Genomic DNA, 20,030 nt, shown 5'->3' with positions numbered 1-20,030 from the left:
CGTCTTTACATTGTTTGCTTGTAGGGTTCTTCCTAACGCTTGACTGCCGTTGGGGGGCTCACTGCGCTAACCTGTATCCGCCAATCAAACCCTCTCCTTTTGAATGGGAACATGTCTTTTACTGGGGTTCAGCTTTATGCGTCTTTACATTGTTTGTTTGTAGGGTTCTTCCTAACGCTTGACAGCCGTTGGGGGGCTCACTGCGCAAACCTATATCCGCCAATCAAACCCTCTCCTTTTGAATGGGAAAATGTCTTTTACTGGGGTTCAGCTTTATGCCTCTTTACATTGTTTGCTTGTAGGGTTCTTCCTAACGCTTGACTGCCGTTGGGGGCTCACTGCGCAAACCTATATCCGCCAATCAAACCCTCTCCTTTTGAATGGGAACATGTCTTTTACTTGGGTTCAGCTTTATGCGTCTTTACATTGTTTGCTTGTAGGGTTCTTCCTAACGCTTGACAGCCGTTGGGGGTCTCACTGCGCAAACCTATATCCGCCAATCAAACCCTCTCCTTTTGAATGGGAACATGTCTTTTACTGGGGTTCAGCTTTATGCATCTTTACATTGTTTGCTTGTAGGGTTCTTCCTAACGCTTGACTGCCATTGGGGGGCTCACTGCGCAAACCTATATCCGCCAATCAAACCCTCTCCTTTTGAATGGGAACATGTCTTTTACTGGGGTTCAGCTTTATGCGTCTTTACATTGTCTGCTTGTAGGGTTTTTCCTAACGCTTGACTGCCGTTGGGGGGCTCACTGCGCAAACCTATATCCGCCAATCAAACCCTCTCCTTTTGAATGGGAACATGTCTTTTACTGGGGTTCAGCTTTATGCGTCTTTACATTGTTTGCTTGTAGGGTTCTTCCTAACGCTTGACTGCCGTTGGGGGGCTCACTGCGCTAACCTGTATCCGCCAATCAAACCCTCTCCTTTTGAATGGGAACATGTCTTTTACTGGGGTTCAGCTTTATGCGTCTTTACATTGTTTGTTTGTAGGGTTCTTCCTAACGCTTGACAGCCGTTGGGGGGCTCACTGCGCAAACCTATATCCGCCAATCAAACCCTCTCCTTTTGAATGGGAAAATGTCTTTTACTGGGGTTCAGCTTTATGCCTCTTTACATTGTTTGCTTGTAGGGTTCTTCCTAACGCTTGACTGCCGTTGGGGGCTCACTGCGCAAACCTATATCCGCCAATCAAACCCTCTCCTTTTGAATGGGAACATGTCTTTTACTTGGGTTCAGCTTTATGCGTCTTTACATTGTTTGCTTGTAGGGTTCTTCCTAACGCTTGACAGCCGTTGGGGGTCTCACTGCGCAAACCTATATCCGCCAATCAAACCCTCTCCTTTTGAATGGGAACATGTCTTTTACTGGGGTTCAGCTTTATGCATCTTTACATTGTTTGCTTGTAGGGTTCTTCCTAACGCTTGACTGCCATTGGGGGGCTCACTGCGCAAACCTATATCCGCCAATCAAACCCTCTCCTTTTGAATGGGAACATGTCTTTTACTGGGGTTCAGCTTTATGCGTCTTTACATTGTCTGCTTGTAGGGTTTTTCCTAACGCTTGACTGCCGTTGGGGGGCTCACTGCGCAAACCTATATTTTACAATCAAACCCTCTCCTTTTGAATGGGAACATGTCTTTTACTGGGGTTCAGCTTTATGCGTCTTTACATTGTTTGCTTGTATAGTTCTTCCTAACGCTTGACAGCCGTTGGGGGGCTCACTGCGCAAACCTATATCCGCCAATCATACCCTCTCCTTTTGAATGGGAACATGTCTTTTACTGGGGTTCAGCTTTATGCGTCTTTACATTGTTTGCTTGTAGGGTTCTTCCTAACGCTTGACAGCCGTTGGGGGGCTCACTGCGCAAACCTACATCCGCCAATCAAACCCTCTCTTTTTGAATGGGTACATGTCTTTTACTGGGGTTCAGCTTTATGCGTCTTTACATTGTTTGCTTGTAGGGTTCTTCCTAACGCTTGACAGCCTTTGGGGGGCTCACTGCGCAAACCTATATCCGCCAATCAAACCCTCCCCTTTTGAATGGGAGCATGTCTTTTACTGGGGTTCAGCTTTACGCATCTTTACATTGTTTGCTTGTAGTGTTCTTCCTAACGCTTGACAGCCGTTGGGGGGCTCACTGCGCAAACCTATATCCGCCAATCAAACCCTCTCCTTTTGAATGGGAACATGTCTTTACTGGGGTTCAGCTTTATGCGTCTTTACATTGTTTGCTTGTAGGGTTCTTCCTAACGCTTGACTGCCGTTGGGGGGCTCACTGCGCAAACCTATATCCGCCAATCAAACCCTCTCCTTTTGAATGGGAACATGTCTTTTACTGGGGTTCAGCTTTATGCGTCTTTACATTGTTTGCTTGTAGGGTTCTTCCTAACGCTTGACTGCCGTTGGGGGGCTCACTGCGCTAACCTATATCCGCCAATCAAACCCTCTCCTTTTGAATGGGAACATGTCTTTTACTGGGGTTCAGCTTTATGCGTCTTTACATTGTTTGTTTGTAGGGTTCTTCCTAACGCTTGACAGCCGTTGGGGGGCTCACTGCGCAAACCTATATCCGCCAATCAAACCCTCTCCTTTTGAATGGGAACATGTCTTTTACTGGGGTTCAGCTTTATGCCTCTTTACATTGTTTGATTGTAGGGTTCTTCCTAACGCTTGACAGCCGTTGGGGGGCTCACTGCGCAAACCTATATCCGCCAATCAAACCCTCTCCTTTTGAATGGGAACATGTCTTTTACTGGGGTTCAGCTTTATGCGTCTTTACATTGTTTGCTTTTAGGGTTCTTCCTAATGCTTGACCGCCGTTGGGGGGCTCACTGCGCAAACCTATTTCCGCCAATCAAACCCTCTCCTTTTGAATGGGAACATGTCTTTTACTGGGGTTCAGCTTCATGCGTCTTTATATTGTTTGCTTGTAGGGTTCTTCCTAACGCTTGACTGCCGTTGGGGGCTCACTGCGCAAACCTATATCCGCCAATCAAACCCTCTCCTTTTGAATGGGAACATGTCTTTTACTTGGGTTCAGCTTTATGCGTCTTTACATTGTTTGCTTGTAGGGTTCTTCCTAACGCTTGACAGCCGTTGGGGGGCTCACTGCGCAAACCTATATCCGCCAATCAAACCCTCTCCTTTTGAATGGGAACATGTCTTTTACTGGGGTTCAGCTTTATGCGTCTTTACATTGTTTGCTTGTAGGGTTCTTCCTAACGCTTGACTGCCATTGGGGGGCTCACTGCGCAAACCTATATCCGCCAATCAAACCCTCTCCTTTTGAATGGGAACATGTCTTTTACTGGGGTTCAGCTTTATGCGTCTTCACATTGTCTGCTTGTAGGGTTTTTCCTAACGCTTGACTGCCGTTGGGGGGCTCACTGCGCAAACCTATATTTTACAATCAAACCCTCTCCTTTTGAATGGGAACATGTCTTTTACTGGGGTTCAGCTTTATGCGTCTTTACATTGTTTGTTTGTAGGGTTCTTCCTAACGCTTGACAGCCGTTGGGGGGCTCACTGCGCAAACCTATATCCGCCAATCAAACCCTCTCCTTTTGAATGGGAAAATGTCTTTTACTGGGGTTCAGCTTTATGCCTCTTTACATTGTTTGCTTGTAGGGTTCTTCCTAACGCTTGACTGCCGTTGGGGGCTCACTGCGCAAACCTATATCCGCCAATCAAACCCTCTCCTTTTGAATGGGAACATGTCTTTTACTTGGGTTCAGCTTTATGCGTCTTTACATTGTTTGCTTGTAGGGTTCTTCCTAACGCTTGACAGCCGTTGGGGGGCTCACTGCGCAAACCTATATCCGCCAATCAAACCCTCTCCTTTTGAATGGGAACATGTCTTTTACTGGGGTTCAGCTTTATGCATCTTTACATTGTTTGCTTGTAGGGTTCTTCCTAACGCTTGACTGCCATTGGGGGGCTCACTGCGCAAACCTATATCCGCCAATCAAACCCTCTCCTTTTGAATGGGAACATGTCTTTTACTGGGGTTCAGCTTTATGCGTCTTTACATTGTCTGCTTGTAGGGTTTTTCCTAACGCTTGACTGCCGTTGGGGGGCTCACTGCGCAAACCTATATTTTACAATCAAACCCTCTCCTTTTGAATGGGAACATGTCTTTTACTGGGGTTCAGCTTTATGCGTCTTTACATTGTTTGCTTGTATAGTTCTTCCTAACGCTTGACAGCCGTTGGGGGGCTCACTGCGCTAACCTATATCCGCCAATCAAACCCTCTCCTTTTGAATGGGAACATGTCTTTTACTGGGGTTCAGCTTTATGCGTCTTTACATTGTTTGTTTGTAGGGTTCTTCCTAACGCTTGACAGCCGTTGGGGGGCTCACTGCGCAAACCTATATCCGCCAATCAAACCCTCTCCTTTTGAATGGGAACATGTCTTTTACTGGGGTTCAGCTTTATGCCTCTTTACATTGTTTGCTTGTAGGGTTCTTCCTAACGCTTGACAGCCGTTGGGGGGCTCACTGCGCAAACCTATATCCGCCAATCAAACCCTCTCCTTTTGAATGGGAACATGTCTTTTACTGGGGTTCAGCTTTATGCGTCTTTACATTGTTTGCTTGTAGGGTTCTTCCTAACGCTTGACCGCCGTTGGGGGGCTCACTGCGCAAACCTATATCCGCCAATCAAACCCTCTCCTTTTGAATGGGAACATGTCTTTTACTGGGGTTCAGCTTCATGCGTCTTTATATTGTTTGCTTGTAGGGTTCTTCCTAACGCTTGACTGCCGTTGGGGGGCTCACTGCGCAAACCTATATCCGCCAATCAAACCCTCTCCTTTTGAATGGGAACATGTCTTTTACTTGGGTTCAGCTTTATGCGTCTTTACATTGTTTGCTTGTAGGGTTCTTCCTAACGCTTGACAGCCGTTGGGGGGCTCACTGCGCAAACCTATATCCGCCAATCAAACCCTCTCCTTTTGAATGGGAACATGTCTTTTACTGGGGTTCAGCTTTATGCGTCTTTACATTGTTTGCTTGTAGGGTTCTTCCTAACGCTTGACTGCCATTGGGGGGCTCACTGCGCAAACCTATATCCGCCAATCAAACCCTCTCCTTTTGAATGGGAACATGTCTTTTACTGGGGTTCAGCTTTATGCGTCTTTACATTGTCTGCTTGTAGGGTTTTTCCTAACGCTTGACTGCCGTTGGGGGGCTCACTGCGCAAACCTATATTTTACAATCAAACCCTCTCCTTTTGAATGGGAACATGTCTTTTACTGGGGTTCAGCTTTATGCGTCTTTACATTGTTTGCTTGTATAGTTCTTCCTAACGCTTGACAGCCGTTGGGGGGCTCACTGCGCAAACCTATATCCGCCAATCAAACCCTCTCCTTTTGAATGGGAACATGTCTTTTACTGGGGTTCAGCTTTATGCGTCTTTTCGTTGTTTGCTTGTAGGGTTCTTCCTAACGTTTGACAGCAGTTGGGGGCTCACTGCGCAAACCTATATCCGCCAATCAAACCCTCTCCTTTTGAATGGGAACATGTCTTTTACTGGGGTTCAGCTTTATGCGTCTTTACATTGTTTGCTTGTAGGGTTCTTCCTAACGCTTGACAGCCGTTGGGGGGCTCACTGCGCAAACCTACATCCGCCAATCAAACCCTCTCTTTTTGAATGGGTACATGTCTTTTACTGGGGTTCAGCTTTATGCGTCTTTACATTGTTTGCTTGTAGGGTTCTTCCTAACGCTTGACAGCCTTTGGGGGGCTCACTGCGCAAACCTATATCCGCCAATCAAGCCCTCCCCTTTTGAATGGGAGCATGTCTTTTACTGGGGTTCAGCTTTACGCATCTTTACATTGTTTGCTTGTAGTGTTCTTCCTAACGCTTGACAGCCGTTGAGGGGCTCACTGCGCAAACCAATATCCGCCAATCAAACCCTCTCCTTTTGAATGGGAACATGTCTTTACTGGGGTTCAGCTTTATGCGTCTTTACATTGTTTGCTTGTAGGGTTCTTCCTAACGCTTGACTGCCGTTGGGGGGCTCACTGCGCAAACCTATATCCGCCAATCAAACCCTCTCCTTTTGAATGGGAACATGTCTTTTACTGGGGTTCAGCTTTATGCGTCTTTACATTGTTTGCTTGTAGGGTTCTTCCTAACGCTTGACTGCCGTTGGGGGGCTCACTGCGCTAACCTATATCCGCCAATCAAACCCTCTCCTTTTGAATGGGAACATGTCTTTTACTGGGGTTCAGCTTTATGCGTCTTTACATTGTTTGTTTGTAGGGTTCTTCCTAACGCTTGACAGCCGTTGGGGGGCTCACTGCGCAAACCTATATCCGCCAATCAAACCCTCTCCTTTTGAATGGGAACATGTCTTTTACTGGGGTTCAGCTTTATGCCTCTTTACATTGTTTGCTTGTAGGGTTCTTCCTAACGCTTGACAGCCGTTGGGGGGCTCACTGCGCAAACCTATATCCGCCAATCAAACCCTCTCCTTTTGAATGGGAACATGTCTTTTACTGGGGTTCAGCTTTATGCGTCTTTACATTGTTTGCTTGTAGGGTTCTTCCTAACGCTTGACCGCCGTTGGGGGGCTCACTGCGCAAACCTATATCCGCCAATCAAACCCTCTCCTTTTGAATGGGAACATGTCTTTTACTGGGGTTCAGCTTCATGCGTCTTTATATTGTTTGCTTGTAGGGTTCTTCCTAACGCTTGACTGCCGTTGGGGGCTCACTGCGCAAACCTATATCCGCCAATCAAACCCTCTCCTTTTGAATGGGAACATGTCTTTTACTTGGGTTCAGCTTTATGCGTCTTTACATTGTTTGCTTGTAGGGTTCTTCCTAACGCTTGACAGCCGTTGGGGGGCTCACTGCGCAAACCTATATCCGCCAATCAAACCCTCTCCTTTTGAATGGGAACATGTCTTTTACTGGGGTTCAGCTTTATGCGTCTTTACATTGTTTGCTTGTAGGGTTCTTCCTAACGCTTGACTGCCATTGGGGGGCTCACTGCGCAAACCTATATCCGCCAATCAAACCCTCTCCTTTTGAATGGGAACATGTCTTTTACTGGGGTTCAGCTTTATGCGTCTTTACATTGTCTGCTTGTAGGGTTTTTCCTAACGCTTGACTGCCGTTGGGGGGCTCACTGCGCAAACCTATATTTTACAATCAAACCCTCTCCTTTTGAATGGGAACATGTCTTTTACTGGGGTTCAGCTTTATGCGTCTTTACATTGTTTGCTTGTATAGTTCTTCCTAACGCTTGACAGCCGTTGGGGGGCTCACTGCGCAAACCTATATCCGCCAATCATACCCTCTCCTTTTGAATGGGAACATGTCTTTTACTGGGGTTCAGCTTTATGCGTCTTTACATTGTTTGCTTGTAGGGTTCTTCCTAACGCTTGACAGCCGTTGGGGGGCTCACTGCGCAAACCTACATCCGCCAATCAAACCCTCTCTTTTTGAATGGGTACATGTCTTTTACTGGGGTTCAGCTTTATGCGTCTTTACATTGTTTGCTTGTAGGGTTCTTCCTAACGCTTGACAGCCTTTGGGGGGCTCACTGCGCAAACCTATATCCGCCAATCAAACCCTCCCCTTTTGAATGGGAGCATGTCTTTTACTGGGGTTCAGCTTTACGCATCTTTACATTGTTTGCTTGTAGTGTTCTTCCTAACGCTTGACAGCCGTTGGGGGGCTCACTGCGCAAACCTATATCCGCCAATCAAACCCTCTCCTTTTGAATGGGAACATGTCTTTACTGGGGTTCAGCTTTATGCGTCTTTACATTGTTTGCTTGTAGGGTTCTTCCTAACGCTTGACTGCCGTTGGGGGGCTCACTGCGCAAACCTATATCCGCCAATCAAACCCTCTCCTTTTGAATGGGAACATGTCTTTTACTGGGGTTCAGCTTTATGCGTCTTTACATTGTTTGCTTGTAGGGTTCTTCCTAACGCTTGACTGCCGTTGGGGGGCTCACTGCGCTAACCTATATCCGCCAATCAAACCCTCTCCTTTTGAATGGGAACATGTCTTTTACTGGGGTTCAGCTTTATGCGTCTTTACATTGTTTGTTTGTAGGGTTCTTCCTAACGCTTGACAGCCGTTGGGGGGCTCACTGCGCAAACCTATATCCGCCAATCAAACCCTCTCCTTTTGAATGGGAACATGTCTTTTACTGGGGTTCAGCTTTATGCCTCTTTACATTGTTTGATTGTAGGGTTCTTCCTAACGCTTGACAGCCGTTGGGGGGCTCACTGCGCAAACCTATATCCGCCAATCAAACCCTCTCCTTTTGAATGGGAACATGTCTTTTACTGGGGTTCAGCTTTATGCGTCTTTACATTGTTTGCTTGTAGGGTTCTTCCTAACGCTTGACCGCCGTTGGGGGGCTCACTGCGCAAACCTATATCCGCCAATCAAACCCTCTCCTTTTGAATGGGAACATGTCTTTTACTGGGGTTCAGCTTCATGCGTCTTTATATTGTTTGCTTGTAGGGTTCTTCCTAACGCTTGACTGCCGTTGGGGGCTCACTGCGCAAACCTATATCCGCCAATCAAACCCTCTCCTTTTGAATGGGAACATGTCTTTTACTTGGGTTCAGCTTTATGCGTCTTTACATTGTTTGCTTGTAGGGTTCTTCCTAACGCTTGACAGCCGTTGGGGGGCTCACTGCGCAAACCTATATCCGCCAATCAAACCCTCTCCTTTTGAATGGGAACATGTCTTTTACTGGGGTTCAGCTTTATGCGTCTTTACATTGTTTGCTTGTAGGGTTCTTCCTAACGCTTGACTGCCATTGGGGGGCTCACTGCGCAAACCTATATCCGCCAATCAAACCCTCTCCTTTTGAATGGGAACATGTCTTTTACTGGGGTTCAGCTTTATGCGTCTTCACATTGTCTGCTTGTAGGGTTTTTCCTAACGCTTGACTGCCGTTGGGGGGCTCACTGCGCAAACCTATATTTTACAATCAAACCCTCTCCTTTTGAATGGGAACATGTCTTTTACTGGGGTTCAGCTTTATGCGTCTTTACATTGTTTGCTTGTATAGTTCTTCCTAACGCTTGACAGCCGTTGGGGGGCTCACTGCGCAAACCTATATCCGCCAATCAAACCCTCTCCTTTTGAATGGGAACATGTCTTTTACTGGGGTTCAGCTTTATGCGTCTTTTCGTTGTTTGCTTGTAGGGTTCTTCCTAACGTTTGACAGCAGTTGGGGGCTCACTGCGCAAACCTATATCCGCCAATCAAACCCTCTCCTTTTGAATGGGAACATGTCTTTTACTGGGGTTCAGCTTTATGCGTCTTTACATTGTTTGCTTGTAGGGTTCTTCCTAACGCTTGACAGCCGTTGGGGGGCTCACTGCGCAAACCTACATCCGCCAATCAAACCCTCTCTTTTTTAATGGGTACATGTCTTTTACTGGGGTTCAGCTTTATGCGTCTTTACATTGTTTGCTTGTAGGGTTCTTCCTAACGCTTGACAGCCTTTGGGGGGCTCACTGCGCAAACCTATATCCGCCAATCAAACCCTCCCCTTTTGAATGGGAGCATGTCTTTTACTGGGGTTCAGCTTTACGCATCTTTACATTGTTTGCTTGTAGTGTTCTTCCTAACGCTTGACAGCCGTTGAGGGGCTCACTGCGCAAACCAATATCCGCCAATCAAACCCTCTCCTTTTGAATGGGAACATGTCTTTACTGGGGTTCAGCTTTATGCGTCTTTACATTGTTTGCTTGTAGGGTTCTTCCTAACGCTTGACTGCCGTTGGGGGGCTCACTGCGCAAACCTATATCCGCCAATCAAACCCTCTCCTTTTGAATGGGAACATGTCTTTTACTGGGGTTCAGCTTTATGCGTCTTTACATTGTTTGCTTGTAGGGTTCTTCCTAACGCTTGACTGCCGTTGGGGGGCTCACTGCGCTAACCTGTATCCGCCAATCAAACCCTCTCCTTTTGAATGGGAACATGTCTTTTACTGGGGTTCAGCTTTATGCGTCTTTACATTGTTTGTTTGTAGGGTTCTTCCTAACGCTTGACAGCCGTTGGGGGGCTCACTGCGCAAACCTATATCCGCCAATCAAACCCTCTCCTTTTGAATGGGAAAATGTCTTTTACTGGGGTTCAGCTTTATGCCTCTTTACATTGTTTGCTTGTAGGGTTCTTCCTAACGCTTGACTGCCGTTGGGGGCTCACTGCGCAAACCTATATCCGCCAATCAAACCCTCTCCTTTTGAATGGGAACATGTCTTTTACTTGGGTTCAGCTTTATGCGTCTTTACATTGTTTGCTTGTAGGGTTCTTCCTAACGCTTGACAGCCGTTGGGGGTCTCACTGCGCAAACCTATATCCGCCAATCAAACCCTCTCCTTTTGAATGGGAACATGTCTTTTACTGGGGTTCAGCTTTATGCATCTTTACATTGTTTGCTTGTAGGGTTCTTCCTAACGCTTGACTGCCATTGGGGGGCTCACTGCGCAAACCTATATCCGCCAATCAAACCCTCTCCTTTTGAATGGGAACATGTCTTTTACTGGGGTTCAGTTTTATGCGTCTTTACATTGTCTGCTTGTAGGGTTTTTCCTAACGCTTGACTGCCGTTGGGGGGCTCACTGCGCAAACCTATATTTTACAATCAAACCCTCTCCTTTTGAATGGGAACATGTCTTTTACTGGGGTTCAGCTTTATGCGTCTTTACATTGTTTGCTTGTATAGTTCTTCCTAACGCTTGACAGCCGTTGGGGGGCTCACTGCGCTAACCTATATCCGCCAATCAAACCCTCTCCTTTTGAATGGGAACATGTCTTTTACTGGGGTTCAGCTTTATGCGTCTTTACATTGTTTGTTTGTAGGGTTCTTCCTAACGCTTGACAGCCGTTGGGGGGCTCACTGCGCAAACCTATATCCGCCAATCAAACCCTCTCCTTTTGAATGGGAACATGTCTTTTACTGGGGTTCAGCTTTATGCCTCTTTACATTGTTTGCTTGTAGGGTTCTTCCTAACGCTTGACAGCCGTTGGGGGGCTCACTGCGCAAACCTATATCCGCCAATCAAACCCTCTCCTTTTGAATGGGAACATGTCTTTTACTGGGGTTCAGCTTTATGCGTCTTTACATTGTTTGCTTGTAGGGTTCTTCCTAACGCTTGACCGCCGTTGGGGGGCTCACTGCGCAAACCTATATCCGCCAATCAAACCCTCTCCTTTTGAATGGGAACATGTCTTTTACTGGGGTTCAGCTTCATGCGTCTTTATATTGTTTGCTTGTAGGGTTCTTCCTAACGCTTGACTGCCGTTGGGGGGCTCACTGCGCAAACCTATATCCGCCAATCAAACCCTCTCCTTTTGAATGGGAACATGTCTTTTACTTGGGTTCAGCTTTATGCGTCTTTACATTGTTTGCTTGTAGGGTTCTTCCTAACGCTTGACAGCCGTTGGGGGGCTCACTGCGCAAACCTATATCCGCCAATCAAACCCTCTCCTTTTGAATGGGAACATGTCTTTTACTGGGGTTCAGCTTTATGCGTCTTTACATTGTTTGCTTGTAGGGTTCTTCCTAACGCTTGACTGCCATTGGGGGGCTCACTGCGCAAACCTATATCCGCCAATCAAACCCTCTCCTTTTGAATGGGAACATGTCTTTTACTGGGGTTCAGCTTTATGCGTCTTTACATTGTCTGCTTGTAGGGTTTTTCCTAACGCTTGACTGCCGTTGGGGGGCTCACTGCGCAAACCTATATTTTACAATCAAACCCTCTCCTTTTGAATGGGAACATGTCTTTTACTGGGGTTCAGCTTTATGCGTCTTTACATTGTTTGCTTGTATAGTTCTTCCTAACGCTTGACAGCCGTTGGGGGGCTCACTGCGCAAACCTATATCCGCCAATCAAACCCTCTCCTTTTGAATGGGAACATGTCTTTTACTGGGGTTCAGCTTTATGCGTCTTTTCGTTGTTTGCTTGTAGGGTTCTTCCTAACGTTTGACAGCAGTTGGGGGCTCACTGCGCAAACCTATATCCGCCAATCAAACCCTCTCCTTTTGAATGGGAACATGTCTTTTACTGGGGTTCAGCTTTATGCGTCTTTACATTGTTTGCTTGTAGGGTTCTTCCTAACGCTTGACAGCCGTTGGGGGGCTCACTGCGCAAACCTACATCCGCCAATCAAACCCTCTCTTTTTGAATGGGTACATGTCTTTTACTGGGGTTCAGCTTTATGCGTCTTTACATTGTTTGCTTGTAGGGTTCTTCCTAACGCTTGACAGCCTTTGGGGGGCTCACTGCGCAAACCTATATCCGCCAATCAAACCCTCCCCTTTTGAATGGGAGCATGTCTTTTACTGGGGTTCAGCTTTACGCATCTTTACATTGTTTGCTTGTAGTGTTCTTCCTAACACTTGACAGCCGTTGAGGGGCTCACTGCGCAAACCAATATCCGCCAATCAAACCCTCTCCTTTTGAATGGGAACATGTCTTTACTGGGGTTCAGCTTTATGCGTCTTTACATTGTTTGCTTGTAGGGTTCTTCCTAACGCTTGACTGCCGTTGGGGGGCTCACTGCGCAAACCTATATCCGCCAATCAAACCCTCTCCTTTTGAATGGGAACATGTCTTTTACTGGGGTTCAGCTTTATGCGTCTTTACATTGTTTGCTTGTAGGGTTCTTCCTAACGCTTGACTGCCGTTGGGGGGCTCACTGCGCTAACCTATATCCGCCAATCAAACCCTCTCCTTTTGAATGGGAACATGTCTTTTACTGGGGTTCAGCTTTATGCGTCTTTACATTGTTTGTTTGTAGGGTTCTTCCTAACGCTTGACAGCCGTTGGGGGGCTCACTGCGCAAACCTATATCCGCCAATCAAACCCTCTCCTTTTGAATGGTAACATGTCTTTTACTGGGGTTCAGCTTTATGCCTCTTTACATTGTTTGCTTGTAGGGTTCTTCCTAACGCTTGACAGCCGTTGGGGGGCTCACTGCGCAAACCTATATCCGCCAATCAAACCCTCTCCTTTTGAATGGGAACATGTCTTTTACTGGGGTTCAGCTTTATGCGTCTTTACATTGTTTGCTTGTAGGGTTCTTCCTAACGCTTGACCGCCGTTGGGGGGCTCACTGCGCAAACCTATATCCGCCAATCAAACCCTCTCCTTTTGAATGGGAACATGTCTTTTACTGGGGTTCAGCTTCATGCGTCTTTATATTGTTTGCTTGTAGGGTTCTTCCTAACGCTTGACTGCCGTTGGGGGCTCACTGCGCAAACCTATATCCGCCAATCAAACCCTCTCCTTTTGAATGGGAACATGTCTTTTACTTGGGTTCAGCTTTATGCGTCTTTACATTGTTTGCTTGTAGGGTTCTTCCTAACGCTTGACAGCCGTTGGGGGGCTCACTGCGCAAACCTATATCCGCCAATCAAACCCTCTCCTTTTGAATGGGAACATGTCTTTTACTGGGGTTCAGCTTTATGCGTCTTTACATTGTTTGCTTGTAGGGTTCTTCCTAACGCTTGACTGCCATTGGGGGGCTCACTGCGCAAACCTATATCCGCCAATCAAACCCTCTCCTTTTGAATGGGAACATGTCTTTTACTGGGGTTCAGCTTTATGCGTCTTTACATTGTCTGCTTGTAGGGTTTTTCCTAACGCTTGACTGCCGTTGGGGGGCTCACTGCGCAAACCTATATTTTACAATCAAACCCTCTCCTTTTGAATGGGAACATGTCTTTTACTGGGGTTCAGCTTTATGCGTCTTTACATTGTTTGCTTGTATAGTTCTTCCTAACGCTTGACAGCCGTTGGGGGGCTCACTGCGCAAACCTATATCCGCCAATCATACCCTCTCCTTTTGAATGGGAACATGTCTTTTACTGGGGTTCAGCTTTATGCGTCTTTACATTGTTTGCTTGTAGGGTTCTTCCTAACGCTTGACAGCCGTTGGGGGGCTCACTGCGCAAACCTACATCCGCCAATCAAACCCTCTCTTTTTGAATGGGTACATGTCTTTTACTGGGGTTCAGCTTTATGCGTCTTTACATTGTTTGCTTGTAGGGTTCTTCCTAACGCTTGACAGCCTTTGGGGGGCTCACTGCGCAAACCTATATCCGCCAATCAAACCCTCCCCTTTTGAATGGGAGCATGTCTTTTACTGGGGTTCAGCTTTACGCATCTTTACATTGTTTGCTTGTAGTGTTCTTCCTAACGCTTGACAGCCGTTGGGGGGCTCACTGCGCAAACCTATATCCGCCAATCAAACCCTCTCCTTTTGAATGGGAACATGTCTTTACTGGGGTTCAGCTTTATGCGTCTTTACATTGTTTGCTTGTAGGGTTCTTCCTAACGCTTGACTGCCGTTGGGGGGCTCACTGCGCAAACCTATATCCGCCAATCAAACCCTCTCCTTTTGAATGGGAACATGTCTTTTACTGGGGTTCAGCTTTATGCGTCTTTACATTGTTTGCTTGTAGGGTTCTTCCTAACGCTTGACTGCCGTTGGGGGGCTCACTGCGCTAACCTATATCCGCCAATCAAACCCTCTCCTTTTGAATGGGAACATGTCTTTTACTGGGGTTCAGCTTTATGCGTCTTTACATTGTTTGTTTGTAGGGTTCTTCCTAACGCTTGACAGCCGTTGGGGGGCTCACTGCGCAAACCTATATCCGCCAATCAAACCCTCTCCTTTTGAATGGGAACATGTCTTTTACTGGGGTTCAGCTTTATGCCTCTTTACATTGTTTGATTGTAGGGTTCTTCCTAACGCTTGACAGCCGTTGGGGGGCTCACTGCGCAAACCTATATCCGCCAATCAAACCCTCTCCTTTTGAATGGGAACATGTCTTTTACTGGGGTTCAGCTTTATGCGTCTTTACATTGTTTGCTTGTAGGGTTCTTCCTAACGCTTGACCGCCGTTGGGGGGCTCACTGCGCAAACCTATATCCGCCAATCAAACCCTCTCCTTTTGAATGGGAACATGTCTTTTACTGGGGTTCAGCTTCATGCGTCTTTATATTGTTTGCTTGTAGGGTTCTTCCTAACGCTTGACTGCCGTTGGGGGCTCACTGCGCAAACCTATATCCGCCAATCAAACCCTCTCCTTTTGAATGGGAACATGTCTTTTACTTGGGTTCAGCTTTATGCGTCTTTACATTGTTTGCTTGTAGGGTTCTTCCTAACGCTTGACAGCCGTTGGGGGGCTCACTGCGCAAACCTATATCCGCCAATCAAACCCTCTCCTTTTGAATGGGAACATGTCTTTTACTGGGGTTCAGCTTTATGCGTCTTTACATTGTTTGCTTGTAGGGTTCTTCCTAACGCTTGACTGCCATTGGGGGGCTCACTGCGCAAACCTATATCCGCCAATCAAACCCTCTCCTTTTGAATGGGAACATGTCTTTTACTGGGGTTCAGCTTTATGCGTCTTCACATTGTCTGCTTGTAGGGTTTTTCCTAACGCTTGACTGCCGTTGGGGGGCTCACTGCGCAAACCTATATTTTACAATCAAACCCTCTCCTTTTGAATGGGAACATGTCTTTTACTGGGGTTCAGCTTTATGCGTCTTTACATTGTTTGCTTGTATAGTTCTTCCTAACGCTTGACAGCCGTTGGGGGGCTCACTGCGCAAACCTATATCCGCCAATCAAACCCTCTCCTTTTGAATGGGAACATGTCTTTTACTGGGGTTCAGCTTTATGCGTCTTTTCGTTGTTTGCTTGTAGGGTTCTTCCTAACGTTTGACAGCAGTTGGGGGCTCACTGCGCAAACCTATATCCGCCAATCAAACCCTCTCCTTTTGAATGGGAACATGTCTTTTACTGGGGTTCAGCTTTATGCGTCTTTACATTGTTTGCTTGTAGGGTTCTTCCTAACGCTTGACAGCCGTTGGGGGGCTCACTGCGCAAACCTACATCCGCCAATCAAACCCTCTCTTTTTTAATGGGTACATGTCTTTTACTGGGGTTCAGCTTTATGCGTCTTTACATTGTTTGCTTGTAGGGTTCTTCCTAACGCTTGACAGCCTTTGGGGGGCTCACTGCGCAAACCTATATCCGCCAATCAAACCCTCCCCTTTTGAATGGGAGCATGTCTTTTACTGGGGTTCAGCTTTACGCATCTTTACATTGTTTGCTTGTAGTGTTCTTCCTAACGCTTGACAGCCGTTGAGGGGCTCACTGCGCAAACCAATATCCGCCAATCAAACCCTCTCCTTTTGAATGGGAACATGTCTTTACTGGGGTTCAGCTTTATGCGTCTTTACATTGTTTGCTTGTAGGGTTCTTCCTAACGCTTGACTGCCGTTGGGGGGCTCACTGCGCAAACCTATATCCGCCAATCAAACCCTCTCCTTTTGAATGGGAACATGTCTTTTACTCTGGTTCAGCTTTATGCGTCTTTACATTGTTTGCTTGTAGGGTTCTTCCTAACGCTTGACTGCCGTTGGGGGGCTCACTGCGCTAACCTGTATCCGCCAATCAAACCCTCTCCTTTTGAATGGGAACATGTCTTTTACTGGGGTTCAGCTTTATGCGTCTTTACATTGTTTGTTTGTAGGGTTCTTCCTAACGCTTGACAGCCGTTGGGGGGCTCACTGCGCAAACCTATATCCGCCAATCAAACCCTCTCCTTTTGAATGGGAAAATGTCTTTTACTGGGGTTCAGCTTTATGCCTCTTTACATTGTTTGCTTGTAGGGTTCTTCCTAACGCTTGACTGCCGTTGGGGGCTCACTGCGCAAACCTATATCCGCCAATCAAACCCTCTCCTTTTGAATGGGAACATGTCTTTTACTTGGGTTCAGCTTTATGCGTCTTTACATTGTTTGCTTGTAGGGTTCTTCCTAACGCTTGACAGCCGTTGGGGGTCTCACTGCGCAAACCTATATCCGCCAATCAAACCCTCTCCTTTTGAATGGGAACATGTCTTTTACTGGGGTTCAGCTTTATGCATCTTTACATTGTTTGCTTGTAGGGTTCTTCCTAACGCTTGACTGCCATTGGGGGGCTCACTGCGCAAACCTATATCCGCCAATCAAACCCTCTCCTTTTGAATGGGAACATGTCTTTTACTGGGGTTCAGCTTTATGCGTCTTTACATTGTCTGCTTGTAGGGTTTTTCCTAACGCTTGACTGCCGTTGGGGGGCTCACTGCGCAAACCTATATTTTACAATCAAACCCTCTCCTTTTGAATGGGAACATGTCTTTTACTGGGGTTCAGCTTTATGCGTCTTTACATTGTTTGCTTGTATAGTTCTTCCTAACGCTTGACAGCCGTTGGGGGCTCACTGCGCTAACCTATATCCGCCAATCAAACCCTCTCCTTTTGAATGGGAACATGTCTTTTACTGGGGTTCAGCTTTATGCGTCTTTACATTGTTTGTTTGTAGGGTTCTTCCTAACGCTTGACAGCCGTTGGGGGGCTCACTGCGCAAACCTATATCCGCCAATCAAACCCTCTCCTTTTGAATGGGAACATGTCTTTTACTGGGGTTCAGCTTTATGCCTCTTTACATTGTTTGCTTGTAGGGTTCTTCCTAACGCTTGACAGCCGTTGGGGGGCTCACTGCGCAAACCTATATCCGCCAATCAAACCCTCTCCTTTTGAATGGGAACATGTCTTTTACTGGGGTTCAGCTTTATGCGTCTTTACATTGTTTGCTTGTAGGGTTCTTCCTAACGCTTGACCGCCGTTGGGGGGCTCACTGCGCAAACCTATATCCGCCAATCAAACCCTCTCCTTTTGAATGGGAACATGTCTTTTACTGGGGTTCAGCTTCATGCGTCTTTATATTGTTTGCTTGTAGGGTTCTTCCTAACGCTTGACTGCCGTTGGGGGGCTCACTGCGCAAACCTATATCCGCCAATCAAACCCTCTCCTTTTGAATGGGAACATGTCTTTTACTTGGGTTCAGCTTTATGCGTCTTTACATTGTTTGCTTGTAGGGTTCTTCCTAACGCTTGACAGCCGTTGGGGGGCTCACTGCGCAAACCTATATCCGCCAATCAAACCCTCTCCTTTTGAATGGGAACATGTCTTTTACTGGGGTTCAGCTTTATGCGTCTTTACATTGTTTGCTTGTAGGGTTCTTCCTAACGCTTGACTGCCATTGGGGGGCTCACTGCGCAAACCTATATCCGCCAATCAAACCCTCTCCTTTTGAATGGGAACATGTCTTTTACTGGGGTTCAGCTTTATGCGTCTTTACATTGTCTGCTTGTAGGGTTTTTCCTAACGCTTGACTGCCGTTGGGGGGCTCACTGCGCAAACCTATATTTTACAATCAAACCCTCTCCTTTTGAATGGGAACATGTCTTTTACTGGGGTTCAGCTTTATGCGTCTTTACATTGTTTGCTTGTATAGTTCTTCCTAACGCTTGACAGCCGTTGGGGGGCTCACTGCGCAAACCTATATCCGCCAATCAAACCCTCTCCTTTTGAATGGGAACATGTCTTTTACTGGGGTTCAGCTTTATGCGTCTTTTCGTTGTTTGCTTGTAGGGTTCTTCCTAACGTTTGACAGCAGTTGGGGGCTCACTGCGCAAACCTATATCCGCCAATCAAACCCTCTCCTTTTGAATGGGAACATGTCTTTTACTGGGGTTCAGCTTTATGCGTCTTTACATTGTTTGCTTGTAGGGTTCTTCCTAACGCTTGACAGCCGTTGGGGGGCTCACTGCGCAAACCTACATCCGCCAATCAAACCCTCTCTTTTTGAATGGGTACATGTCTTTTACTGGGGTTCAGCTTTATGCGTCTTTACATTGTTTGCTTGTAGGGTTCTTCCTAACGCTTGACAGCCTTTGGGGGGCTCACTGCGCAAACCTATATCCGCCAATCAAACCCTCCCCTTTTGAATGGGAGCATGTCTTTTACTGGGGTTCAGCTTTACGCATCTTTACATTGTTTGCTTGTAGTGTTCTTCCTAACGCTTGACAGCCGTTGAGGGGCTCACTGCGCAAACCAATATCCGCCAATCAAACCCTCTCCTTTTGAATGGGAACATGTCTTTACTGGGGTTCAGCTTTATGCGTCTTTACATTGTTTGCTTGTAGGGTTCTTCCTAACGCTTGACTGCCGTTGGGGGGCTCACTGCGCAAACCTATATCCGCCAATCAAACCCTCTCCTTTTGAATGGGAACATGTCTTTTACTGGGGTTCAGCTTTATGCGTCTTTACATTGTTTGCTTGTAGGGTTCTTCCTAACGCTTGACTGCCGTTGGGGGGCTCACTGCGCTAACCTATATCCGCCAATCAAACCCTCTCCTTTTGAATGGGAACATGTCTTTTACTGGGGTTCAGCTTTATGCGTCTTTACATTGTTTGTTTGTAGGGTTCTTCCTAACGCTTGACAGCCGTTGGGGGGCTCACTGCGCAAACCTATATCCGCCAATCAAACCCTCTCCTTTTGAATGGGAACATGTCTTTTACTGGGGTTCAGCTTTATGCCTCTTTACATTGTTTGCTTGTAGGGTTCTTCCTAACGCTTGACAGCCGTTGGGGGGCTCACTGCGCAAACCTATATCCGCCAATCAAACCCTCTCCTTTTGAATGGGAACATGTCTTTTACTGGGGTTCAGCTTTATGCGTCTTTACATTGTTTGCTTGTAGGGTTCTTCCTAACGCTTGACCGCCGTTGGGGGGCTCACTGCGCAAACCTATATCCGCCAATCAAACCCTCTCCTTTTGAATGGGAACATGTCTTTTACTGGGGTTCAGCTTCATGCGTCTTTATATTGTTTGCTTGTAGGGTTCTTCCTAACGCTTGACTGCCGTTGGGGGCTCACTGCGCAAACCTATATCCGCCAATCAAACCCTCTCCTTTTGAATGGGAACATGTCTTTTACTTGGGTTCAGCTTTATGCGTCTTTACATTGTTTGCTTGTAGGGTTCTTCCTAACGCTTGACAGCCGTTGGGGGGCTCACTGCGCAAACCTATATCCGCCAATCAAACCCTCTCCTTTTGAATGGGAACATGTCTTTTACTGGGGTTCAGCTTTATGCGTCTTTACATTGTTTGCTTGTAGGGTTCTTCCTAACGC

The sequence above is a fragment of the Phyllobates terribilis genome, unplaced genomic scaffold (assembly GCF_046119375.1).
Source record: "Phyllobates terribilis strain yellow unplaced genomic scaffold, ASM4611937v1 Scaffold_2__4_contigs__length_985480577, whole genome shotgun sequence".
Lineage (NCBI taxonomy): Eukaryota > Metazoa > Chordata > Amphibia > Anura > Dendrobatidae > Phyllobates > Phyllobates terribilis.
This window is presented reverse-complemented; position numbering follows the sequence as displayed.